Source organism: Equus quagga, chromosome 1, assembly GCF_021613505.1.
Source record: "Equus quagga isolate Etosha38 chromosome 1, UCLA_HA_Equagga_1.0, whole genome shotgun sequence".
In the NCBI taxonomy this organism is placed as follows: Eukaryota; Metazoa; Chordata; class Mammalia; order Perissodactyla; family Equidae; genus Equus; species Equus quagga.
The window spans coordinates 120,413,836-120,430,915 of NC_060267.1; the positions used below are offsets into that span (position 1 = coordinate 120,413,836).

At 39.8% G+C, this 17,080-nt stretch overlaps 1 protein-coding gene across 1 annotated transcript in view; it reads right to left on the reverse strand.

Moving 5' to 3' along the window:
* Positions 1–17,080, reverse strand: part of TAFA1 (TAFA chemokine like family member 1) — a 463,888-nt gene that overhangs the window by 283,979 nt on the left and 162,829 nt on the right. The gene's annotated exons all lie outside the window — the stretch shown is intronic.

Sequence of the window (17,080 nt, forward strand, 5' to 3'; positions counted from 1 at the left end):
GCAAAGATCTGCTTCCAAGCTCCCTCTGGTTGCTGGCAGAATTCACATCCTTGCAGCTGTATGATGGTATGTTCTCATTTTTTGGCCAGCTATGAGTTGGGCACTTCAGCACCTAGAGCTTATTCTTGGGTCCTTTCTATGTGGCCCTATCCACTAAATAGTGTAAATAAACAGGAGGTGCCTCTGAAGCTTCAAATTTCTCAGGTTTTTCTGTCTTTGACCGTTAGATGCTCTTTTAAAGGGCTCATCTCATTAGGCAAGGCCCACCCACACTTGAGAGAAGGGGATTGCACACCAGCGAGTGGGGATCTTGGGGACCATCTTAGAACTATGCCTACCACGGAGGTGTACACTTTGGAGGGCATTTTTCACAGGACGGCAGCACACGCTGCAAGCATGTCTATGCAACCAGGAGCCCTGACTTTTTTTTCCCCAGAGAGATGAGCTTCCTGTGACACTGAAAAGATGGTGGTTAAAATATTGTTCAGGGAATCAGCAATTCCAAAAGTCCCATGCACCCCTATGTTCATCGCAGCATTATTCACAATAGCCACATCATGGAACCAACCTAAGTGCCCAGCTACTGATGATCGGATAAAGAAGATATGGTATATACACACAATGGAATACTACTCAGACATAAAAAAGGACAAAGTTGTCCCATTCACAACAACATGGATAGACCTTGAGGGTATTATGTTGAGTGAAATAAGCCAGACAGAGAAAGACGAACTCTGTCTGACTCCACTCACAGGTGGTAGTTAACATATAGACAAAGGGAACTGATTGGTGGTTACCAGGGGAAAGGGGGGTGGGGGAGGGCACTAGGGGTGAAGTGGTGTACCTACAACATTACTAATAATGATGTACAACTGTAATTTCACAAGGTTGTTAACTATCATAATCTTAATTAAAAAAATGTTATGCTACAAAGCAAACTTAAAGAGAAAAGATCTTCCAGATACATCAGTTACCTGCTGATGACAATCTTCATTTAAATTCAAAGAATACATGAACACATTCTTGTCAAAAATTATGCATCAGGGGCTGGCCCTGTGGCCGAGTAGTTAAGTTTGCCCACTCTGCTTCGGTGGCCCAGCATTTCACCGGTTCGGATCCCGGGCGTGGACATGGCACCGCTCATCAGGCCACGCTGAGGGGCGTCCCATGTGCCACAACTAGAGGGACTCGCAACTAAAAATACACAACTATGTACTGGGGGGCTTTGGGGAGAAAAAGGAAAAAATAAAATCTTTTAAAAAATATATATTGTTCAGGGAAAATTGACTCTGCTTTCTTCTCAAAACAAGAATGAGGCCTTGCTGGGGCTCAGTTCAGCTCCAGAGTCAGCCATTCCCTTAATGAAAGAATCCAAACCATTTGAGTAGCCACTCCCGATTGGTGGCAAAAGGACAGTGGTCCAGAGAGGATTCAGGTCCTCAAATCTAGCAGGACTCTACCTGCACAGAAAGGGGTCTCTGGAACTATATACCCTGGAGGGGACTCATGGCCAAGAGAAAAAGCTGCGCCCAGATGTACTGTACTGATTCTGCTGGCCGTAACACCCTTGCTGAATGGAATGAGAACTAGGCTAAACCACGGATCCAATCACCATGGTGAGCTCTCATGTTGGAAATGCATGATGCGCTCCGCTGATGCTGCTCATTACTGACATAAAATGAGCAAGTTTGCACTGGTGCACGGGTCATAGGCAGATGGAAGGGAGAGTTCCCAACCTCTGCATCCTCTACACAGCAGTCATTGGTATACTGCATCTTACCATGAAAAGGGTGCAAAGTCTTTAAAAAGAACGCCATCTCTTTTTTCATACAACTGAAAATACCAATGGACAAGGTTTACATTCAAGTGAATACAAAGGAAACAGTGAAGGCCCTTCCTATGTCTAAAATTCTCTGAGCGGATTGTTACTCCATTGCTACCTGAGGAGAGTACCTTTCCAAATGCCAAAATTATAGAATGGGATGGATGACACAAGGAAGTGTTGTTATTTACTAGCTGTGTGACCTTGAATAAGAACTTCATTTTCCCCCTCAATTTCCTCTTCTGTGAAATGGGAATAATGAGTATCTAACTTCTACAGTTGTGCTCATGAAATGAGATATTCGTAGTGTCTTGTATGTAGTAAGAGATTAATAAGTACTACTACTTCTACTGCTAGTACTAGCAGAATAAACATTTCAATAGAATTTTTATTGCTATAAAATTGTTGACGACAAATTGCTGTCGATGCTTAATTGGTAGTTCTGAAACCTTAGTGTGCCTCAGAATCACCTGGAGGCTTTGAGTAAATGCGGACTACTGGGAGTCATTCCCAGAGTTTTTGATTCAGTAAGTCTGGGGTGTGGCCCTGAGAACTGCTGTGACATGCTCATGACCACTGTCTACTCTGAAATTTGTCACTAAGGTAGTGAGAAAAATGGTCAATCCAAGTAGCCATATGATATTCTACTGCACAGGCAAACTCTTAACATGTGATCATATATTTCACTTTTATGAGTTTTTCTGATGGCCTATAGGAACAGCACCAGTTTTAATTAATGGTGACATTTTAACATCATTTAATTTGGAAAACATAGAAAGCATAATGTGTTGGATCTTCAAGCCCTGCTTCAAGATTAGGAAAATTTCAGACAACAGTAAATGTATGGGTCTTGGTTACCGAGAAGTCACTCCATATTATTCAAAAGGGACAGTGTCTTCATTTTTTGCTAATTTGGGGCTGAAAAATACCCATTTTCTAAAAACCATTAATCATACAATGTGGTGACATTCAGGGTAGTGCGTACCAGGCAACTTCGTATTAACCTTGACCTAAACCTTTAGTTTACTACATACATAAAATTTCTGGATTTTATTGATGTTAAATTACCCCACCTTCTTGGAAAAAGCATCCCTATCACTCTGGGAGGCGAGTCATCTCCACTCTTGGAATGTGGTTTGGGAGTGACTGACCCGCCTTCTGTGGAGATCACGTGACCTAGGTCTGGCCCATCTGCATAATCCATTCTCCTAACCACAGTAACTGGTTCACGTATGGGCATGTAGCCTAAGTTGGTCCAATGAGATACAACACCAGCACTTGGTTGGAACGGCCTGAGAAAAAAGCACTTCTTTTGGGCTCAAGGTAATTAAGATAGAATGTAAATCAGGAGCTGGGGACAGCTTTCTTGTTTTCATACACAAATATGTTTACAGACAACATGACCAACTCAGAGGATAGCAGAGCTCAGAGATGGAGTATGATTCACGGTGACACTGAATGGCTGGATCCAACTATGCCTGAAGCTATGATATATATTTTTTCATATACATGAGTCAATAAATCCTCTTTTTTTGCTTAAGCCAGTTTCAGCTGATTTTTCTATCTGCAACTGAAAGAGCCCTGAATAATATAATTTGGAAATTATTTTTTAATAAAACATGAGCAACTTAAAATCAACACATTGATAATATTTCATAGCATTTCTTGACTAATCAGAGACATATTAAAGAGAAAAGAATTTAACATTTATTTCATTTTAAAGCTGTCAACTAGCTATTATCTCTCTGTCACTGGTTGTCATATTACATTTTCTTTCTTTTTACTGACAGTATCATATTCTCTACATTGATACAGAAGTAAATTCACATTAGCCATTATCTTACTCGCTTAATAAACACGTAGTGTATCTCTTTCTGTCATAATATTAGACATAGTTTAAAATTTACCCCCAATTTTTTATTTTATGCTGCTGGTTATTTTATGTGTCAATCTGTAGTTTTAAAATAAAACAAGGAACAAGGAATGAAAACATTTAAAATCATTCCAATCTCCATGAGACATGTGGAACGACGAAGAAATTTCAGACCATGTCCTTAAAGATACGGTTGCTGTGTCCGGCCACTTCATCCCCCGCAAAGGATTCCAATGCATTGTAACCACCGAATGTTTTTGCACGTCTCCTGAAAGCTCAATTTAACTGAAGAGAAAATCTGCACAATACTTAATTTTTACCTTTTCTCTGTGTTAATATTTTGCTACTTATTTTCTTATTAGTGTGAAGAGGACCAATTTTGTGACTAATTCCTCTTTTTCCTTCATCCATCCTTAGGTGAACAGTAATTTTGGTTTTCTGGAACACAGCTTGTAATAATTTATATTTCACTTATAATCTGTTCCTGTGGAAATTCACATTGATTACAAACAAACGCGATGGTTTGAAGAAAAGATTATCTGGGGACACTTTTCAGTTTCTGTGAGTCTAAAGTCAGGCTAAGTTCACCTTTGCGTGATTGTCGTAATTTGGCTACCAAACACTGATGGAACTGTCCCGCACGTGTGCCGTAAATATCCATATTTTACAGGTGTAGAATGCGAGACTCAGAGATCATGTGCCTTCTCCAGAGCCACCGAGTCCTGATGGACTCCCAGGCCTATATTCTTTTCCATCTCCCGTATCCCTCACAGTAATTTACCTCTCCATAAAACTTTGAGGACAAAGTCTAGAATATTGCCATGGATACCAGCCGGACAACAGAGACTGTTAAGAGCGGCTGTGAAATGAGCACAGCCAGAGCCTCGTTCCTTGCAATCATTTCCATTGGGTTTATCGACCAAGAGTTTCAGCTCATAAAGCACAAACTTCCTATTATTGAACTAATTTAAATCATCTCAGGAAGAGTGTGATGTCTAAAAATTATCTATATCTTATAGAATAAGTTAAAGGAAATCCTCCTTCCCATAAGCCTTGCACTGCAGGGTTAAGTCTTGGTTCATTTTCTCGGGCTTATCCAGGTTATGGAATTCCAAAACATTACATACAAGGTCAGTTATATACTCTACATGGAACTGCAATTGGCCAATCTACTTTATAATCCTGTAATAGGATATGATTTACTAAATGGGAATAGTTATGCTTGAAGTGAAAGAATAAAAGGAAGTAGGTTTATAGGGCATCTGGGAGGCCAAATGATACAGCGGGAAAAGGCTCTAGACTAGGAAACTGTAGATCTTGCTTATCTCATAGATTAGTCATTAAGTTCCTGGATGACCTTGAGCAAATCATTCCAGCCTTGAGAATTTCAATTGCTCATAAGGGAGTTGGAAAAGTTCACTGCCTAAATCAATTAAAACTATTCCGGAAGCTTGTTAGAGGGAATATAGTGGACATCTGGACATCTGCGGTTGTTGCTTTTACTTTGTTCTTCCTTTTGGGATCTGCCTCTTTTCTACTCCATGAGAGTCCCATGGGCTGCCAGTTTCAGTTACACCTTCGCTGTACCAGTGATGGCACATGATGCAGGCTGACCTGTCACAGTATTCCTCCCTCCCTCCCTCTGGCCACAGAGTCACTTTTGGAAATTCTCATGGATATATGGGATGAAGGACTGGACTAACTTTTCTGGGATCACTGATTCTAAGGCCAATGTAAGCATGGGCCTTCCCAAGACCATCTGTGCTACCAGGTGAAGAGATTCCGTCTAAGTATTAAGCCAACCCAGAGGAAAGTAGAGATGAAAAATGGAAACAGAGAGGCGGAATCCAGTTTGCATTATTAAGAACTCTGGATTCAGCTATACCTGAGGTCATATCTCCTCCCCTGAACTTTCCAAAACATAAGCCAATAAGCTCCCTTCCTTAACTTAAAATAATTTGAATTGGGTTTTGGTGACTTATTATTGATAGAGTTCTGATTGAGACATTCATAAATTATGTTATTCATTCTCTAGAACTGAGCACTGTGCTGCAATGAAGTAGTTTCTCATTAAATAAGTGTTAATAAATTGAATGAATGATATATACACTATGAATGGCTCTGTGATTCTAGGAAATATACATATGCCCAATATTTAAATTTATGTTAAGAAATATGTAAAGATTTTCATTTTAAAAGTTTAATCACCATTCATTCATTCATTAGTATTTATTGAACAACTTTTACATGCTATGTACGCCCTGAGGATGTGGTACTGAACCAAACAGACAAAAATCTCTGTACCCATTGAGCTAATATTCTAGCAGGATCAGAGTTACATTATACTTAATTACACATAATGCAAGTCTCAGAAATGTTCGATCTCCTTATATTTAGGATAAATTAAACCCAGAATGCAAAATAACATTATATGACTTACGGATTTCAGCTTTCCAAATGCTTTTCTTCCCCCTGTGAATTTGGAACCAAGTTTACCATCAGAGCCTAAAGGTACAACATTTGCTAAGTTTTTAAAAAAGAGATCCCGCTTGCTGTTTTGACAAAGATATATTCATGCCTTGTCCGATTACATTTCTATAGGACAAATTTTGAGTAGTCCCTGTTAGCTAAAGTTAGATTTAATACAACTACTCTGCCAACAAGAAAAAAATAAAGCATTGACATTTCCTTCTTTATAATTAGATGTTGCCACTGATATGGAGAACGAAGACACCATGGTACTGAATTTCAATTGTTTCCTGTTGCAATGCTCATTGCATTTCTCGAACCCAAGAGAAGCTTGTCCTTCTGATTGAATTATCATAAAATCTACTAGGTAAAAATCAGGTAATTCCAAAAGATACACCTGATCCAATGAAGGCATATACTCCAGACTGTAGGGGAGAAAGAAATTTTCCTCTACTCTCTAGGTTCTTCTGGCTGGTCTAAGAATTAAATTGACAGGAAATAGATTAGCAGGAAAAAAATCAAACAAAGATTAATAGCATGTATCAGAGACCCAGGAAAACTGAGTAACTCACCAAGATGGCCAAAGCCACCACCTTAAATACATCTTCAGCTAAAGACAAAAGAGGATGTTGTGGGTAGTGGTTTAAGAGTTCAAAGGGGAAGAAAGCAATTCACATGGTGATAGAAAAGCAAATGTTCAGTAAACAAATGTTTGCCATGACATGCAATGGGACATGGAACAGACTCTGATCTCTAGGCCCTGCCAATCTCCCCCACCACACTAAGCCCATATTATACTATAGTTATCTATGGTGGTAGCTCATGTCTGGAACAGGCCTTCTATCTTAAACTGTTTTAGGTTATTAGGGGGAAGGTCAAAGTTTCTTTTGTTCCTAAAAAAATCAGCTGAAAAGAATCTTCAAGCCAAAGAGATACATTTTGGGTGGGCAAAGTCTGCTCCCCTATAATACCATACCCACTTAGTTCTCTTAAATTTCACCATTTTATTGTTAAGGAAAGTGGTACAGTATGCTGGGGAAAAATATTTTAGCAGAGCATAAATGTTCTATGTATGGGCTAAGAAAGTCTTCATGCTTTGTGCTGGCAAATTATCCTAAGTAAACTAATTGTTGGCAATACCTAACATAGTAAATTATTACACATTTTCTTCAGCTGGCAGCTATGTATATTCACCAATTACTGCTGGAGTATACAGCATGCTTCTTGTAGAAGAAAGGGGACGTGACACATGTCAAAGCTGTGATAGGATATCTGCTACTTTGGACATCCACCACGCTCTCTTGTCCAGCAGTTCTTTCTGCACTTTCTCCTAGGGATGAAATACCTCTTTCTCCTCTGAAATCTATTCCATGCAGTTGGCTGAAGCTATCTTTACCTCCCCTGTGGTTGGCTCTGATCAAATGATCCAATTCCCGTGGCCAAAGTGATTGGTTCAGTTGCTGGTAAATGACCCAAACTGGATGAACTCAAGTTCTTCTTACAAATGTTCTAAAAAAGTTATGGGGCATGGTTACTCGGCAGGGACTGATGGAGGCCATCTTGCCCACCGAGTTGAAAGAGCCTGTCTATGAGCTGGGCAGAGACATGGGGCACTGAATCAGCAGTTTGAGCCCCTTTTTCCAATCATAAATGAAATGTAACATAGGGAAAAAAAAAGGGAGGAGGAGGAGGAGGAATGACAGCCGGAAATATGACAATATGTGTTTTCTCCCAACGTGCAATTACACTCTGGGTCTTTGAAAATATTTGAGGTCTTCAAAAATTTTTTCCTTAAACTAATTTGAACTACAATTCCTAAGTCAAAAGAATGCTGAATGTACATTGGGGAAAAGGTGAGCCAGAACAAATATAAACTTCACATAAGTATCATCAAAATTGACTGATTGATTCATAGATTAATTGACTACTAGATTCATTCATCCAAACAGTCAGTGAACACCCACCATATTCCAGGCACTGGGGAAAATAAAGATAAGTAATACACAAACCCTCTAGGAGTTCAATATGGAGAGGGAATGGCAGACATACTAAAAAGGTATTCCAATATAATGTGATGACAGGTTTAATTGCAGTATGTAGAGTACCTTGAGGATTAAGGATCTGATGAGAGTATTCCTGGAGGCCAAAGCAATTAAGGAATGCTTCTAGAAGGACTGGAGCACAGAGCAATGAACTAAACACAAGTTACCCATTGATATGAGATTATTACTACTATTGCATCCCTTTTGAGGGCTTAGGGGAAGCTAACAAGTTATATAAAAGAGAGGAATGTCTGGGCCTGCTGGGAGCTGCTTACACACAGATGGCAAGGACAGAACCAGGTCCCTGATTCTTGACCAGCTTCTACTCTGCTCCTGCTCAAGAATGATTTTTTTCCCAAAACCTCAGCTCTGTGATGTGTGACCCACCTTCTAAGAACACTGCTGTCTCTGAAATTCTATGCATTTCTGATGCTATTTAAACCATAAGAAGAGAGAAAATATTTTTATATCAGTGAGTGGCAGAGTGACATGGGTACAGGTCATTTTCATGGTAACAGATTCTATCCATAAACAGTTACTGGACACCTGCTACTTTCCAGGCCTGGTGCTGGGAACTAAGGGAACACAAAAAACACATGACATTATATGGTAATGAGCCTAATGAAAAGTAGAAATCCCTGTGGCCTGGTACAAACACAGCTTGATCATCTTGGGCATGGCTTAGAGCAGGGTTTCTCAACCTTAGCGCTACTGACATCTTGGGCCAGATAATTTTCTGTGTGGGGCTGTCTTGTGCATTGAGGTTGTAGGATGTTTCACAGCATCCCTGGCCTCTAACCACTAGATGCCAGTAGCAGTCTCACTTATGACTGTCCAAAATGCCTCCAGACATTGTCATATGTCCCCTGGCTGGGTCAATCACCCCTGGTTGAGAACCATTGGCTAGAGGTACTGGTGTTTAGAAATGGAAAGGTCATAAAATGGAATTCCAGATAAGACATGATCATAAACGTCTATATTCAAGAAATTCTCAAATTCTAATTATTAAACTAGAATGTTGATAAGCTCAGGAGTTTATAGCAGCGTACTTGGGGTAGGAGAGTGAATGGCAACAAGAAACCTCATGTTGTATCTTCCCAGGGAATGGATTTCCTCCTTAATGATTTAAAAGGAAATTAAGCAATTTAGGTAGTAATTCAGAACATCCATATTTATATTTAAGCAAATGCACATATATTACTAGGGTAAACTCGAATTTAGTAAAAGCTTGAAAGAATACTTCTAAATGTTGTGGGCTATTTCCACCTATAGTCCCATCCCCTGCAAATACACATTCACCCTTCTTGGCCACCAAGAGAACAGTGAAGAAGCACAGGAGGACCTAGATATAGATTAGCATACAGGGGACACATCCACTTTACACAGGTTTATAGGAAATCAAATGGTTGTGCTTAAAGATTGACTATTACAGAGAAATCCGGGAGAAGGCAGCTATCACTGATTGATGATGATGATGATGATGACGACTACAACGACAAAGCCTCCCCTGTAATGAATACTTCCTATACACCAGTCTCTACGTTACATACTTTACATACAAAACCTTACACCAACCCAGTGGGACAGCTACTGATGTCACTGCCATTTTAAGGAGAGGAAACTAAGGCTTCACACACTGAAGTTCTTTGCCTTAGCACTGCCATAACAAATGACCACAACCTGTGTGGCCTACGATAACAGAAATGTATTCTCCTATAGTTTTGGAGCCTAGAAGTCTGAAATCAAGTTGTTGGTAGGACCATGCTCCCTCTGAAGTATCTGGGGAAGAATCCCTTCTTGCGTCTTCCCAGGTTCTGGTGGTTGCCAGCAATCCTTGGCATTCCCTGGCTTGTAGCTGCAACACTTCCATTTCTGCCTCCCTCTTCACATGGCCTTCTTCCTGGTGTGTGTGTCTAACTCCAAATCATCATCTCCTTATAAGGACCCCAGTCTGCTTGGAGTCATTAGATGTAGGGCCCACAACTAATCCAGTATGATCTCATCTTAACTTCGTTACAACTGCCAAGACCCTATTTCCAAATAAGATCTCATCAACAGGTACCGGGAGTTAGAACTTCAAGATATCTCTTTGGGGAACACAATTTAATCCACTATAGCAAGAAAAGTGCAGAACTGGCACTCCCACTCAGGACCCCTATGCATTCTCTACCTATAAGCCCTATTATTTAACAAGTGCTTATTCTTTAAGAAACACTAACTGTGATAGACATTTTTCTAAGCGTGTTATAAGTATTCCTGCTGTTAATCCTCCTAACACCCTTGAGACCCAGGTGCCATCATTATCCCCACTTTACACAGGAGGTATCTGAGGCACAGAGAATTACAAAACTTAACTAAGATCTCCCTAGTCTAACTCTTACCTACTCTGCCATCTTGACATCCCAATTTGCACAATTAATTATAAATCACAATTGAAATCTCTAGAACATAATTGAGGGTCACTGCAGGTAAAAATTATATATGCAAAATGCAATAAAACAGTGTCTAGGCACATGGATACGTGAGTGACACCTAAAAAAACATTATTCCTTTTGCTTTTTTTAGCTCAGTTAACCCATAAGGTGACTCTTATCCTGACCACCCTATTATCATTTTTAAAACCATTGTCTTATCATTCTCTTAAAAAGAATTTGAAGAGTAAATTTATTGAGTACTGATAAAATCTACCTATGTTTGCCCATTCAAAAATAATACTCTTGACTCTATTACTCTGTGGGACTCCTAATGCAACCTAAATCCTGAGGAAAAGACCTACATTAGCTAAGAATGAGAGGCTTCTTTCTTGAAACAGTGTCCTGATGTTACATCATCCCTGAAAATAATTCATTCCTGATTTTACATTTCTGATTTACTCAACGCAAATATTCTTTATCCCTGAAAGAACATTCTTTCTTAAGTGGATATTACGTGGCAAAAAAAATTCATGCTGCTTGATCATGTGATTTAAATTCTTTTAGTGGAATATATCTTCCATAATGATAACACAGCATTTGCTGTTTAATCAGTTGTCATTGGGTTTTCCATTAGCATGTCTGGAAAGATAATTCTCTGGTTAGTCAAATCCTTTTAATTTTTTCATGTTGGTTAAAGAGTTCCAATTTGTACACCGGAATAATCTAAGCGGAGAAGACAATGGAGACTTCCATTTAATGATACTTCAGCCACCAAGGTAGATTGGATTATTGTTCCCAATGCCTCACTTTCTCCTTGTGATAGAATTGCACATGCCCTTTATCATGTGACTTGGTAGTAAGTCTTTCTACCAAGGGCAGAGTATGAATTCCTGTCCTGCTGACTTTGAGCTTGGCCATTTTACTCACTTAACCAGTGGGCAGCGTACCAGTTCTAAGCTATGGTTTTAAGAGGGATTGCAAGATTCCACCAGTCTTCTTGAGCTTCAGCCCTTTGCCACAGGAAGAGGACACCCCAGATAGAAATTAATCTGTCCTGAGTCTCAGAATGAAGGCACAGAAAGCCAATCTGAACCTGACACAAAGCCTGAAATATAGCCTAGCCCAGCCATTTTCATCCAAGATGAGCTGAACCACAACTGAACTGCAAACCTGTGAACCTGTAAATAAATATTTACAGTTGTAAGAAACTGGGATTAGGAGGGTTACACAGCATTAGAACAACAGAAACCTGACTAACATAGCCACCATACACAAGAGATGCTGTGGAGACCTTTTCATTATTCACAACCCAACTTTGAAGCCTAGGTTACCTGAGAAACTTGGGAAAAACAATTTCTGTAAATAAAATTATATTTTCCTATTGACTTGCATAATCATTTCAGAGACGTTTTTGCCTAGGGAAAAATATTGTCTTCGAAATGATAATGAAGGCCACACTCTCAAGAATGCAGCAGACTCAACAATTAAATCTTGCCTAAGTCTCTGTCCTTGACCACGCAAGAAACTGTTGAGCATCAATATGTGCCAAAGGGAGAAGGCACGCTGGAAGAAGACATAGTCTCACTTTTTTGTTTTCTTGGTTTGTTCACTTTAAGTTTCAAAGGTAACTGTTTGGGGCAAGTTTTCTTTCTGTAAATTCTACTTAAATTTTTGGTCCCTTTCTTGATACTTTTGGTGAGATGTTGAAGCTGGGGCACAATGCTTTACTGTCTCTTTAATTTGACATAAACCCTTTTTAACACAAAAGTACTATATGTTTGAATGAAAGGGAAGTACCTGAAGTAAAAATAAGGTATCTCTCTCTTACCAGATCTCATCCCCTAAGCACCATGGTCAATAGCATGACACATAGAATTAAGACTTTTCCAAATCTTCTATTAGCCTGAAGTCTATTTTTTATTCAGGAAGAAGAGGCAGGTACTGTAACTAATTTCTCATGCTTAAAATACTTCAATGGCTTTTCATCCCCAATAGGATAAAGCTCAGACTCTTTAATAATGTTTAAGAAGCCCTGCAGGATCTGCCCTGGCCCACCATCTGGGCTCCTCCCAAGATACTCTCGACTTTACCTGCACTATTTGCTTTTCAGCCATCCTGTACCTCAGACCATCCATCACAAACACCAGGACCGCATCTTTTACGTCCTTAGACTAGATAAAGCCCCTTGCTACATGCTTTCAGAGCCCCCTCACTTCCTTACTAAAACCTTCATTATGATTTTAATCACATTTGTTTACTTTTTTCCAGCTTTATTGAGGTATCATTTACAAATAAAACTATAATATATGTAAAGTGCACAATGTGATGATTTTATATATGTATACATTGTAAAAATTCCTACAACCTAGTTAAATAACACAGCCATCCCTTCACATAGTCACACAGTTTTTTGTTTTGTTTTGTGAAGAATGCTTAAGATCTACTCTCTCAGGAAATTTCAAGTATACAATACAGTATTGTTAACTATAGTCACCAAGCTGTACCTTAGATGATCAAAACTTATTCATCTTATAACTGAAAGACAATTGCAGTTTGAATTGTAGTGACGTCCATGAAAACAGAAGCTGTGTTGCTTATTCCCCTGTAGACCTTGAGTCTGGCACATAGTAGTCGCTCAAAAAATAGTTATTGGGCTAGAGTAAACAGAACTCTTATAGTTCAGAAGACAAATACTTAGGAATTAAAGTTATTGATAAATTTAGGTAGTGATTTGGGAAGGAAGGGATCAAAGCAAAAGCAAGGAAACCAAGAATATGGAAGGAGGCCCTACAATGAGAATTCACCTGAAAAATGGTTGAAGCAAAGAAAGCAGACAGTTCATTCAACAGCTATTGTGACAGTGAGAAGATTATGAAAACACCAGCAAATCATGTCCTGGCTAATGACTACATGAATCAGGCTTCCTAAATTTCCCATGGTGAAAACCAAGTGACCGTTATCATGTGGCTTACGGACCCATGAGCATTTGCTGCAAACATACATGAAATAAACTTTACCTGTCATGTTGGGACCTTAAGCCAAACAGTGGCCCCATTGTTAAAAGTCCTCTCTCCCCTTCTTGATTCTACTGCCTTTGCTGTAATAAAAAATTCTATGCTCATTGTAAAATTAGGCTGAGAAGATTAGTAAAGTCCACCTTACTAGTATGGAAATTAACCTATCCATAAGCATTTCCTCAGATATTTCACCCCATCAGTTTTACAGGTAACTCCACTAAAACCAAACCAGTAGAGACACAAAGAAAGGCAAAAAATACAGTCAGCCCTCTGCATCCACAGGTGTTGAATCTGTGGCGTCTGCAGTTGGTCGAATCCACAGATGAGAAACTTGTGGATACAGAGGGTCAACTGTATTCATCATACTACACGATTTCATATAAGGGACTCAAGCATCCATGGATTTTGGTATCTGTGGGGGATCATGGAACCAACACCCTGTGGATACCAAGGGATGACTGTAACTGGATGGAACTTCAACTTAACATCTTTAGTGAGACCACGAGTTTCAGCTTGAATTCACCTGTGAAGGTGATTCACTCTGACTACAGTCATGGTTTTCCACCGCTTGAACAGGCTTCATAAGTGTTTCCATGATGATAGTCCTACGTGTCCTGTGGGAAATTCATTTAAACTCTAAGTTAATGATACACACTACCCTGAGCATAGACTCAGCTCTTTGCCTTCTTCTTGGAGAAAGTACGCCATACAGATGAAAAGTATGATAATGTGTTTGCCACTGACTTTGAAAATGAAAAAACAGAACAAAGCAAATCTAACACAAGATAGACAGGCCATAGGCTCATCACAAAACAGCTTCACGACTCCGTTCTCTAAGTGTAGTTTGAGGACCATTCACAAGGGATTTCCTCTAGGACATGTTTGAAGTCCCCACCCCAGACTTGCTGAATCCAAATGTTTTAATTCAACCAGCTCTGCAGGTGAGTTTTAAGGTCTCTAAAACATTGAGTACTACAATATGGGCAATATAGAAACTACTAGAATGTCAATGTGAAGTGAGAAGTATTTGCTAAAATTGTGTCTTGGGGTAGATACTTTCTTATTTCATTTATACTCTGGTCTCACTAGAAGTCCATGTTACTTTGTTTGTGGAGGGCCCACACACATATTCAATTAGGAATAAATGAAAAATTTACATTTCCCTGGTTCATAAAGATATATTAAGAAAAATATTAACAGTCCATGTGGTGAATTTCCGATTCTGCTCTCACAAACTCCTCCCAACACACACACATTTATTCACTACAGTCAGAGGTTAAGGCTGTGGCTCTCAGATTTAATGTGCAGCAGAATCACATGGGTGTCCGCTAAATATGCAGACAGAGCAAAACCAGGAAGACGGGGCCCCAGTCTGGGATCCTCATATTTTACCCATATCCCTAATGACCCTGAGGCAAGCAGTCTGAAGAAAAATTTTTTTTTAAAAGATTGGCACCTGAGCTAACAACTGTTGCCAATTTCCTTCTTCTTTTTTTTTTTTTTCTGCTTTGCTTTATCTGCCCAAACCCCCTGTACATAGTAGTATATCTTAGTTGCAGGTCCTTCTAGTTGTGGGATGTGGGATGCCGCTTCAACGTGGCCTGATGAGTGGTGCCATGTCCGTGCCCAGGATCCGAACCCTGGGCCGCCACAGTGGAGCGCAGGAACTTAACCACTCGGCCATGGAGCCAGCCCCTGAAGAAAATATTTTGAGAAACACAGAGCAGTAGGGTGACAGACTCGAAGAGGGTACTATTCCCACCTCAGGATTTTGTCTTCAGACAACAAAAATCGTGGAAACCAAATTCAAATGGATGAGTGGAACCATCTTCACGAAATACTTGGAAATATTTTCCCAATGACATGCTGGTACCACCTAAAGCTTATTCAGAAGTGTAGCCAGCTTCCTCATATCAGAAAGCCTGCCACGCTATAATGTAGAGAATGCTAGATAAGCTGTGACCTAATTAATCATTTCTTCCACTACGGGGTAATGTAGCCATAAAAGAGGCTTTTGGTGACTAACAATGAGTACTGAAGAGAAAAAAAAGAATGACAAAATGTTAGAATGCGTTAATATCTCTTTCTGACACCACTCAAAGAAAAGAGCAGGCTGATTCCACATGACTAATAGTGGTTCTTTTCACAGGATCTCCTTCAGGTGGAGAAAGACAATTCATTCAACCACTGCAGTTAGATATAAGTATCTATGGAGTGCACCACCTTCTTTAGTTCTAATTCATCCTTAACAAGCAAGCTTCCTCTGTGTAACTGGGTCTTCAAAGTTCACTCATACACCAGGAGACACTCCCCAGTGCAGATGACTAACAACACCAATGGTGCCAATAATAATTACAGAAGTGATGGGGCTGGCCCGGCAGCATAGCGGTTGTGGTGAGTTTGAGCACTCCACTTTGGTGGTCTGGGGTTTGCCAGTTCAGATCCTGGGTGTGGACCTGTGCACCAGTTATCAAGCCATGCTGTGGCAGGTGTCCCAGATACAAAGTAGAGGAAGACAGGCATAGATGTTAGCTCAGGGCCAATCTTCCTCAGCAAAAAGAGGAGGATTGGCAGTGGATGTTAGCTCAAGGCTAATCTTCCTCATAAAAAAAGAATCACAGAAGCGACAAGAGCAATATTAATGGCAGTTCCCTTTGTGCCGGGTCCTTATCCTGCATTATCTCATTTCATATTCAAAGCATCTCCATGAGAGAGGTATAATTATTACCCTCATTTTAGAGATGAAGAAACTGAGGTCAGAGAGATTAAATAATTTGAATGAAAGTCACATAGTAGTTAAGCGGATGAGTTATGACTCAGGCTATTTTTACCGGAATCCAGAACTTACCTTCTATAATTCTTATCTTGCTCCTTCTTCCCTAACAGAGCACTAGTCATTGGCTCAGTTTGTGAACTTCTAAACGGCTGTTTATGGAAGTGGGAAGCTCTCACTGAGACCATGAAATCACGGTGTTGGGCAGAGCTTTGAGTGGGCAGCCATGTTTCATATACGAACCAAAATGGGTTACCAATCCCAGGGCTGATATTTAAACTGGGAGTAGAGAGGCAGGAATTAATGAAACGGAGATAATAAGAACAAGGGGAGGGTTAAATGTTATTAAAGATCTATACAATGCAACATTTAAAACAAAAGTTGCTCTCTGGGGCTAGATTTCTCTTGCCAGAAAACAGTGGCATGTGTGTGAGTATGCTGAATGGAAAGAGCCAAGGTTGGGAAAGACATGGCTAGTTATTATAACTAGTACACCATTCATTCTTCTATTCATTGAGCTAACTTTTATTGAGCATCTACCATGTGCCTAGCCATTGTGAACACAGTGGTGAACACAATGTAGACCCCCCACCTTCACAGAACTTCCATTCTAGGATTTTACATTCCAAGAATTTACATCACTCTCCAAAGATTTTATTTGGTCTAAATC